Raw genomic sequence first — 10,219 nt, forward strand, 5'->3', positions numbered from 1 at the left:
TTTCAGTGACTTGACATCTTCAACAACACTTGCTATAGTCAGTCATTTTAATTTTAGCCACTCTTAAGTGTGGTGGAATCTCATGATGACTGTCACTTACATTTCCCCAATGACTCATGTGGAGGAGGAGAAGTCAAGCCACGCACAGACTGGGAAAAAACATCTGCAAAACATATCCCTAGAAAAGGACATGTATTTATAATATATAAAGAGCTCTTACAACCCAATTGTAAGAAGACAAGGAACACGTCATGTCTTACCAAGACACAGCAGATCAGGCCTGTGATGAGCACCAGGAGTCCCGCCAAGCAGATGAGGATGAGGGCCCAGAAGGGGAGATCTGTGGAGACATGTGGTGGGGTGAGCCACATCCTGTCATTGCCCCAGGGCTCCTGGTGACCCCACTGTGCCTCAACCGTCCTTGACAAGGGTTGGCCAACTTTCCTCATCATCCAAGACCCTGTGTGCATGGTTCTCTTCGATGAGGCACAGCATCAAGATACTCGCCCCCTACCATGGGCTGGGGCTTCCTGCAGGTTTACCAGGCTTCTGAGTCAAGGCATCATCTCTGTTGGGAGAATACTCTGGAAGTGAATGAAATAGAGAATGCATGTGGGTGTGTTTCACTCTTTTTAATAAAACTTTTTAGACACAGAAAAATAAAGGGAACTGTCTCATAAACATCCATCATCTAGATTTAACAATGTATATTCCATCTAATTAAAACAATATTGCATCAATGTATAAATTATTAACACTTGCCACCCTTGATTCATCCCATGTTTTCAATGAAATATTAAAGTCAAGTAGACATCATCATGTTTCACACCATTTTAGTTTCCATCTCTAAAATGTGAGCATACTTTGCTACAAAATACAAGACCATTATCACAGAACAAAAGTGTAATAAATTAAACCAAATTCATACTTCTGGGCACAGAGAACTGAATTTGGGCTGGACTTTCTTATTACAGCTGGGGGCAGAATGGGTCATCACAGTTGGCAAGCCTATGGGATCTCTCTAAATTTGTAAAATCCAACTCAAAAGTGTTCTTCCGTGCCTAGAAACACATCATCCCCTTCTCCTTTATCTATTTGCTTAATATTCATTTTCTAGAATTAACCTACAATGTAATTTCCTGCAGGAAGTCTTCCCTGATTTCCGCCTGCAAGTATGAGTTTGTTCACATCAAATAATCGATAAGTTTCAATTCTCTATTCTTGTTATTCCCAGCTACAAGATAAACTCCAGGAGGGGAGGACACACAGCACCCAGTGGGCATGGGGAGAGGGGTGCAGGTCCCTCTACTTGTACCTCTACCCAGACAACCTCTTAGAGGTGTGCTGTCTGATATGGAGCAGCTAGAAGTATCTTTTGAATTAAAATTAATTTGAGGTAAATAAAATAGAAATTCTAGTACCTCAGTAACATTAAAAATCAGTAAAAATAAAGACCAGTCACAATACCATCCTTTGAGTACTCAACAGCCACATGCGGCTATGCACTGGAGAGCACAGATATAGAACATTCCACCACTGCAGAAAGTTCTAACGCATTGGTGATCATCTGGAGCGGGACTTGGCAAACTATAGCCTGTGGATCAGAAACTCCATCCACCCCCAAACCTATGAGTCTGCTTCACACACAGCTGGAGGCCCTCACTGACCATCTGGTCCAGTTGCGTCAGTGCAGAGATAAGGAAACAAAAGTCCAGAGAGGGGAGGTGACTAACTTTAGGTCACAGAGCTGTCTAGGAGAAAGTGAGGGCCTTCTATATTACACTGGTTTCCTTTTGTCTCTCTCAATGGTGAGTAAAGACTGGGGGACTACGCCACCTCCTGCCAACCTGAGAAAGTTCAATGCTCTCTAAGCCCCAGGCATCCAGAGTCCCCGGAAAGGCCTCACTTTCTTTCCCAATGACCAGGGAGCCGTATCATCCCCAAGAACACTCTTCCTGTCCACTGTCAAGTTCTGCAGCTGGGTCCATTCTGGGTCAGCCACAGGAATTCCTCATAGATGGCAACTCTGTCCGGTCTCTGTGCCAAGGTGGTAAGGTACACAGGGAGTCTGCTCCAGTGTGGTTACTGTGGGGGACAGACCTGGAAGGGCACAAGGGATGAACAATGGTGTCTGGAATTCTACCCTGATTCTAGATTCCCTGCTTCAGGGTCCTGTCCAAGAGAACTTTCTGCAATAATGTAAACATTTGTCTGCAATACCATATACACTCATTATTAGCCCCATGTTGTTATCAAGCACTTAAAATGTGGCTAGTGTGTGTGAGTGAGGAACTCAATTTCTCACATAATTTCATTTGAATTAATTAATTTATAAATAAATAACCACAGGGAGAACATTTTTGAAACTTTGGAGTAAGGACTTCCGCAAATGCATAAAAACAATGAAAACACTGTAAAAATTGTCAAAATCAACTTTTCAGAAGTCTAGAAATTAATCAACACCTTATAAATATCTGAGGAGAGTTTAGTGAAGAAACATGGTGGAATCTTGATAAAGGGAGCCAGCTTTGTGGCACTATAACTTGCACTATCCCATCCTGCTCTCACAATATCCTCCAAAACTTTGAAAACCGTCATTCTCAGAACTATAGTGGCTGAGACATCCAGCAGCCCAGCAGCCATAATGGGTTTGGAGCTCTCAAAAGACCCATCCCCGCCGAACTCTCACTAGCTGACCTGCCTGGAAGCTCCCTGAAAAAGCCCCATGGTCAGGGCTTGTAGTCACTTGACTCAGAGCTTGCCCAGGGAGGAAAGTCCGTCCCCAGGGCACTTCCTAAAAACAATCAAGGCTAATTGTTTTCTATTGTAGTTGCCTGAGGGAGTGATACCAGCTGAGGCAGGCAAGATGTCAGCCAAATCTTAGAAGAAAAATTGGGAGAATGAGATGTCCACAGGGGCCTTTGAAAAGCTGCAGTGTATTTGCCGGCGTCTAGAAGGCCACATGGGCTCAGGGCTGTGGCATGCCCGGGAAAGACTTGAGAACATCTTAATCTCTCACCTCTAGTTGAAGGGTTGGCTTAATATCTGAAAACTTGATTATGTAATACACTATATTAATAGAATAAGGGCCAATAACACGCAATCTCAACCACATATACAGAAAATAATTTGACAAAATACAACACCCTTCATGTCAAAAAAAGTAAACACTCAACAAATTAGGAATAGAAGATAACTTTCTCAACCTATAAACAGCATCGATGAAAAACCCACGGCTAACACCATATTCAATGGTGAAAGACTGAAAATTTCCCCCTAAGACCAGGGACAAGAAAATGATGTCTTCCCTTATCTCATATGTTAATCACAGGTACTAGAGGTTATAAAGAGGGCAATTAGGCAAGAAAAAGGAATAAAAGAAACCCAGATTGGAAGGGAAGAGGTCAAACTATATGTTTTGCAGAGGAGAAGATATTTTATATAGAAAAACCTAAAAAATACACTCCTCCCCACACACAATATGTGAACCGTATCTCAATAGGTGTATAAAAAATTTAAATTGCCCCATGTGCTTAGTGGCTCCACTACTGGAGAACACAGTTAGACTGCTGATATTTGTTGAAAGTCTCCAGAAGAGGAGGAGGAGGAGGAGGCTGGAGGTTGGTGGCCCCAAATGAAAATGCTTTTCTCATTCCCCAAAAACTTATGGAAGGAGATGGTAGGATTAGCTGACAGGGATGTGGGGCAGAATGGGCACCATGTCAGTGACATCAAGATCAAGGATATGTCACTTGAGCTCAGAGTCATCAGCCACCATCTCAGCCAATGTTTCCAATCTCCTCAACCTACATCAAGTCGGTGACCAGGCATGAGTGGAATATGTCTCACATCTGGCTGCCCTTGTAGAGCTTGGTGACCTAGAACAAACACGAGGGAGAGTGGGTGAGATGGAGGTCTCCTGGCGATGCAGGGTGCCACTGGAGCCAGTGAAATATCACAGACCTTGGGGCAAGGGAGACCTGTCTTCAAATCCTGGCTCTGCCCCTAACTCACTGTGTGACGCTAGGCACAATACTCCCCTTTCTGAGCTTCAGTTTACCCATGTGAGAAATGGGCAAGGCAGCTAGGACATCACCTCTGGACACTGAGAGAAGCCACACATGCAGGGAAAGTGAAGGGGTGAAACAATCACGTAACAGATGTAAGTCAGGCAGAGGAATGACGCTGCCCTCAGGGCAAGGGGAGAAGGGAGAGGGAGACCCCACCTGGTCCTGGGTGTCTCTCGGCAGGGCGGTGTACTCTGAGCATGTGGGCTCCAGGTTGCTGAGGTTCCCGACGATGATGCGGAAATGTAGCTGGTGCTCTCTCTGGATGGATAAACTCTGAGCTGCAGAGCCAGGAGCCACGGAGAGGAAGAGCTGAAATGTGGAGACTCTCCGCTCCCAGCACAGAGGGATGGTGGCCCACGGGATCAGGGTGGTGGGTGCAGATGGCGTCACACTGGTGGCTGCCCCATCCTTCTCAGGCCTGGGGAGAGAGGGATGTGGGGACTCTGGAGAGAGGTCCTGAAACCTCTGGGAGTGGGTGCCAGAACTGGAAGGAGGAAATGGGAGGACAGTGGGGAGACAAAGAGGGGTAGTCACAAAAGTGGTCATTAGGGGCAAATGCTCAGGGGAGGGTCTCACCTGAAGGAGACCAGTCTGCAACTCGAGTAGAAGGGACCCAGGCTGCTCCTCTTGAACAATGATCCAGCTGGGGAGGAAGGAGGAGGGGGATGAGCAGGAGGGACAGGAGTTAGAGGAGGGGCTCGGTGGAATTTAATCCACCAGGCTCTGCAGGACCCTCTCAATGGAGTTGAACATGGCTGAGCCATTGCTCCTGTCTGATGAATACCAGAGTGTGGAGATGGGGAAGGTGACTGTGAGGGTCTTCAGGTTGTGCCCCAAAGCTGCAAGACAAGAGGGAGAGCAATGGCCATCTCTGAGAGCTGGCCTGAGACCAGACCAGAGTCCTGCACTCATTATAATCTGTCGTCTTCTCTCATAGTGGCACCACCATCCACCCATGTCGTCACGCAAGTCAGAACCAGCATATCTGCTCAGCTCCTCTTCCCTCCCAGTAATACCCATTCACCTTGCACACTGGTCGTCACATATACTCCATCCCTGTCTCAGCTCAGGTCTTGACTTCTTTCACCCAGACCAACACCCCAGCAGGCTCACTGGATGCTCTGTCTAAAGGATGTTCTACATGGACTACTAGAAGAATCTTTCTGAAATGAATACCTCACTAGGGCCACCACTGCTCTAGTACCACCCATGGCTCCCTATGGCCTTCAGTGTTTAGTTCAACCTTCTTGACCTGGCACTCAAGGCTCTACTCAATCTGGCTCCTGCTGACCGTTCAGTATCATTTTATCCATCTACTGCGGTTTAAACTTCATGCTTCACGCAAACCAAATTGGTTTCAATTCTCCCCTTACAGCATGTTGTTTCTGGCCGGAGCCTTTGCTCATGGAATCCACTGTGCCAGGAAAACCTTTCATCCTTTATTTGCCATGGTCCCTCCTATTCATTCTTAAAGACTTCATTCTGGTGAAACTTTCTCTAGCAAGCTCTTCCCCTCCAAATTATGCCAGGTGTCTCTCCCCGAAACATCCCACATTGTATTATAATGGTGTGTTAATTTCACAAGACTAGGGGCTCTCTGAGGGCTAGCCTTAGACTGAATCGTTGGTAGAATCTTTGTGATCAGCATGATTGCCCTAAAACCAGAATTTCACACCCTGGCTTCCCAGCTCCTGGATCACAACTGGCTGGTGGGGGATTGGGGCCGGAGAACTTCTCTTGGGAAGCAAAAGGGGCCCCCGATACCTGTGGTGGCTTCTGGTAGCACAGGTGATGATCAAGTATGGAGGGACGTGGTGGTTGGCTCAGGAGCTGTGGCCAGGGCTCTCTTCAGGGAGGGGTAGAGTGGGAGGAGCCCTCAAGTTAACCCGGGCTCCAGCAGTGGCTGTCCCATTACCACCATTCACAGATGAAGCATAAATGAGAGTGAGGGGACGGGTGACTGTGTGAGTAGAGGGATGAGCATGCCTGTGGATGAGAGGTGCCCAAGAGAGAGAGATAGGTGAACAAGAGAGACTGAACTCGGAGGAGAGACAGATGGACAGGCAGAAAACTGGACAGACGGATGGGATACCTGGAAAAGGAGGACCAAGGACGGCGCTTTAGCAGAATTAAAGTGTAAACCACGTGGGTCAGAATGTGTGGAGAACATGTCTCTGTCTAAGGCTTTCTCACCCTGGGCTGGGACTCTCCACCAGAACCCGGGAGGGAGAGAAGGGATGAATTAGTGCCCTTCCAGGTCCTTCCCTCACCAAGGACAGCAGGTGTAGGAGAACATGTGCTCCCCATCCACAAAGGCGGACGGGACCCAGGAGATCAGGGCCAGGAATACTCACTGTTGGTTGTCGGGGCCACGGCTCCATAGGTGAAACCTGTGGAGAGAAGGCAAGACGAGCTGAGCAAGAGTTGGGGTGAACATAAAGGATTAAGGAGAGGGAGGATGTAGGGACCTTTGTGGGAAAAGCAGAGGGGAAAACAGAGGGGAAGAGGGGTGAGTTGTTCAGGGGGGCGGCAACGAGATGGAAGGTGGCTGGACCCAGTGATCACACAGTGATGAGAAGTCTGAACCCAGACCAGGTGGATAGAGAGATGGATCATAGCTCACTTTAGAGCAAAGGAGGTAACACAGAACTCCGACTGGGAGAGACAGCATGGCTGTAGTACAGCCCCTCACCACTGACATAGAGGCTGTCCCCATCCAGGTTGAAGGAGCCCAGGTGGCAGACGCCCTGGGTCTCATGGCTCAACTCCCAGTAGAGTCACTCTCTGTCCAGCCCTGGACCTGCGCGGGTCAGAGTGGAAGGTGCAAATGATGTCCACCCCAGTGGCTGCCCCACCCTTCTCAAGCCTGGGGGAATAAGAAGATGGGGATGTGGACTATTGAGCAGAGGTCCTTCTGGGTGTGGAAGGCGAGAGAGGGCAAGGGAGGAGGCTGAAGGAGATGCTAAAGGGGCTGCTCTGATGCTTGCAGGGGCTCTCCTAGGTGTCTCCCGTGTGAGACAACCCCCTCACAAGTAAGGCCTGACTTCATTTACGATGTGGGGGGGGCATGTGAGTGGCAAAGAGGGGTGAACACACAGACCTGTGCGAGGGGGCACCTGCAGGTCTGCACAGACAGCAGCGAGGAGCACAGTCAGTGCCCTGTGCCATCTGATACATGCAGGCAAGAAAGTACCGTTACGTTCTCTCGGTTCTACATTCCAAGGTCTTTTCTTTCTACTTATTTCTTGCTCCACAGCCATCAGCCAGGCGTAGGGAACAATCATCTTATTCCTAATCTTATTCCCAGCACCTCCCATCTTGCCTATTAAGTCTTCATTCTTAACCATGAAGTCCATTTTAACCCCCGTGTTTAGACCAAACACTAATTACATAATCCTTCTACTCACATCTCTCCAGAGTCTGCCCACTGGTCTTAGAACAGAGCCCCAAGTCACTCCTGACCTTGTCCAGCCTGTCCCCCTCGCTGGTCTGGCTCACACCTCTCCCCCTGTGTTGACTTGGCTCAGCCATCCCTCTTCTCAGTTCATGGACACACCAGGCTCTCTGGTTCAGGGGTGTCCTCCTGCGGGTCCCTCTGCCTGAAACACTTTCTTGAACACACTCCCACACCCTCACTCCAGTCTAACCCTCCAACTAGCTAAATCCAGTCCCAACTCTAGCTCTCAAGCTAAATATCAGTCCTTCTCAAGAGGGCTTCCCTGCCCCCTCAGGTTGAGTCCCCTTGTGCCAAACTCCAACACATCACTCTCATCATTAACATTTCAAAATCCAAATTCCCAAATACAATATAAATTCCATGAAGGTGGTACAAGGTCTCTCTGGTTCACAAGGTCCCCATGCATGTGGCCCAGGGCCTGGCTCATGAGATGAGGAACCATCCCGGTTTGTCTAGCACTGCCCTGGTTTGAACACTAAACATCCTGTGTCCTGGAAAACCCCTCTGTCCTGAATAAACGAGGATGGTTGGTCACCATAAATTATACACTCAGAGACTATCTATTGCATGACAAGCACAAATTCCCCTCAAGAACGTCACAAGAAAGCTAGAATGAAAAAGGCACACACACAGAAAATTAGTAGAAGCCAACAACTAAATACAAAATTACTTAACAAGATTCTCTGCAACGTGAATCACCAGACCATTATTTTAGAAAAGTTTCAAGAATCAAAGTTAATTCCCTTTAGAAGGCAAGGTGGTGAGGACAGTCTTTTTGGAGACTAGTGCCCTTCCCTTCAATCTACAGTGTTGCTTAGTATTCCTCCAAATGATTTGAAATGTCATAAAGAAAAAAAAATGCTCAAAATGAATCTGGCTACTGGCAAATTAAATTTTAAATATTTTATTAATACAAAGAAGTTCAAATCATCTTTTTCCCTGAATGCTCCTCTATTTCAAATTTTTGTGGAGGATTTACAGGATTTTAGAAGTCAAATTGAATGGTTCTAAGGAATGTTGCTGAGTATCCCTGCTAGTATTTCATGGGATGTCTTCTAATACTACATACACACGCAAAACATTTTTGTATTTATAATATGTATAAATCCTGACTTTTGAGTATTATGCAATGCAAGTAAATCTATATTTTCTACTATAATCCACATTTGCAGTTATTTACGTTTGTTTCATATGTTCTTATTTGCATATAACTGTACTTACTGAAATATTTACCACACAGAACCACGCACAGTTTACCATCCTTCACTTGAATATAATCCATAAAACATCAATAATTTTTCTCAAGATACCCTCACTCTCAGTGAGTCCATGTGGTGACAACCTGAGACCAGGATACCCCACTGGCAGGTCTTCTGCACAGCGGAGGCTGCCGGAACCTCTTGGTACCAGGTCCACAGGGTACTCACCTGGTCACACAGAAATCCATGGATCAGCGAGAACAGGTGGCCCCTGAGCCTGGTTTCACCTCAAACTTGAGCTCCACAGATGCTTTTCATGTCTGAGGGGGGAAAAATGCGCAAACAATCTTTTGAGGCATTTTATAGGGTGTTGGATGGAAAGGCCACCCCATTCACTCTTCTTTTTTTGTATTTACTGATTTAACTGTAACTGTTGGCTGTGACTGGATTTTCCCGATTCCTATCCAGCCACCTGCTCCCCGAGATGGGAGAAAGCAGCTTCGTACTGTGTGCACTTGAGTCACTAAACTCACTTGGCTGGACAGAGACATTTTGGTGACTCTGGACCCTTTAAACAAGCTTGTCATTTAGGGACCTTGTAAGTGACTCGCTGAATTGTCAGCAATTTCCACCCTTCATTCAGGGCTCGGGAGTTTTTCAGGCCCTGAAGCAGGTTCCCCAACTTCTGCACCACTGACATCTGGGGCCTGGCAATTCTGTGTCGGGCTGTCCTGGGCCCTGGAGGACGCTGAGCAGCATTCCTGCCTCCCCCTCTAGATGCCAGGAGCGCCCCCATTTGTAACAACCCAAACACCGCCTGCAGACGCGGATAAGCCCCCTGGGGACAAAATCACATGGAGAACGGTGATGGGGACTCTGAGGAGGGGACGTTGGCGCCCGGAGCCAGGAGGAACAGCAGCCTCGGGGGCCCTGAGCGAACAGCCCAGGGGAAACTGACCTGCGGGGAGACAGAGAGACGCCGGGCACTGACGGGGCTGCCCGCGCCCCAGGCGCCTCCCTGGACCCCTACCCGAGCCAGGACCGCCCAGCGCTCACCGGGGCCCGCCCCTGAGGGCAAACGTCCACGAGAATCCCATCCGCGCCTAGAAGACGGAACACACCGCGAAGCCCCAGGCTCCATCCACGGCTCCGCCCGTGCTTCCGCTTCCGGTCTCGGGCGGGCGTTCGGGGAGGACGGACGTTTGGGGGCTCCGGGTCGAGGCGGCGTGCGGGGCGGGGCGGGGCCGCGCACCCCAACCTTAAGGGAGGTGTCTAGTTTCTAGAGTGAGTGCTAGGGTGGGCAGTGGGCTGGGTCAGCAACAGGGACAGGACCAGGTCTAGGGGCGGGGCTGTGGGTGGGGACAAGGGTGTGGGCGGGGACCGGGCTGTGGGCAGAGCCAGATCCGAAGGTTGTGGGCGGAGACCAGTTCCAGGGGCGGGAAGAGGCGGGGGTGGGTCTGGAATAAGTCAGGTGGACGTCAAAGGGGGAGGAA

At 48.7% G+C, this 10,219-nt stretch overlaps 1 long non-coding RNA gene across 1 annotated transcript; it reads right to left on the reverse strand.

The window, feature by feature from the left end:
• Positions 1–4,652: 4,652 nt before the first annotated feature.
• On the reverse strand, positions 4,653–8,992 carry LOC131401692 (uncharacterized). Its single transcript, XR_009217844.1, has 4 exons — positions 8,955–8,992; positions 6,425–6,460; positions 4,788–4,909; positions 4,653–4,713 (listed from the first exon to the last, which is right to left on the reverse strand). It is a non-coding gene; the product is annotated as an uncharacterized LOC131401692 (long non-coding RNA).
• Positions 8,993–10,219: the final 1,227 nt, after the last annotated feature.

The sequence above is a fragment of the Diceros bicornis genome (genome assembly GCF_020826845.1).
Source record: "Diceros bicornis minor isolate mBicDic1 chromosome 13 unlocalized genomic scaffold, mDicBic1.mat.cur SUPER_13_unloc_1, whole genome shotgun sequence".
NCBI lineage: Eukaryota > Metazoa > Chordata > Mammalia > Perissodactyla > Rhinocerotidae > Diceros > Diceros bicornis.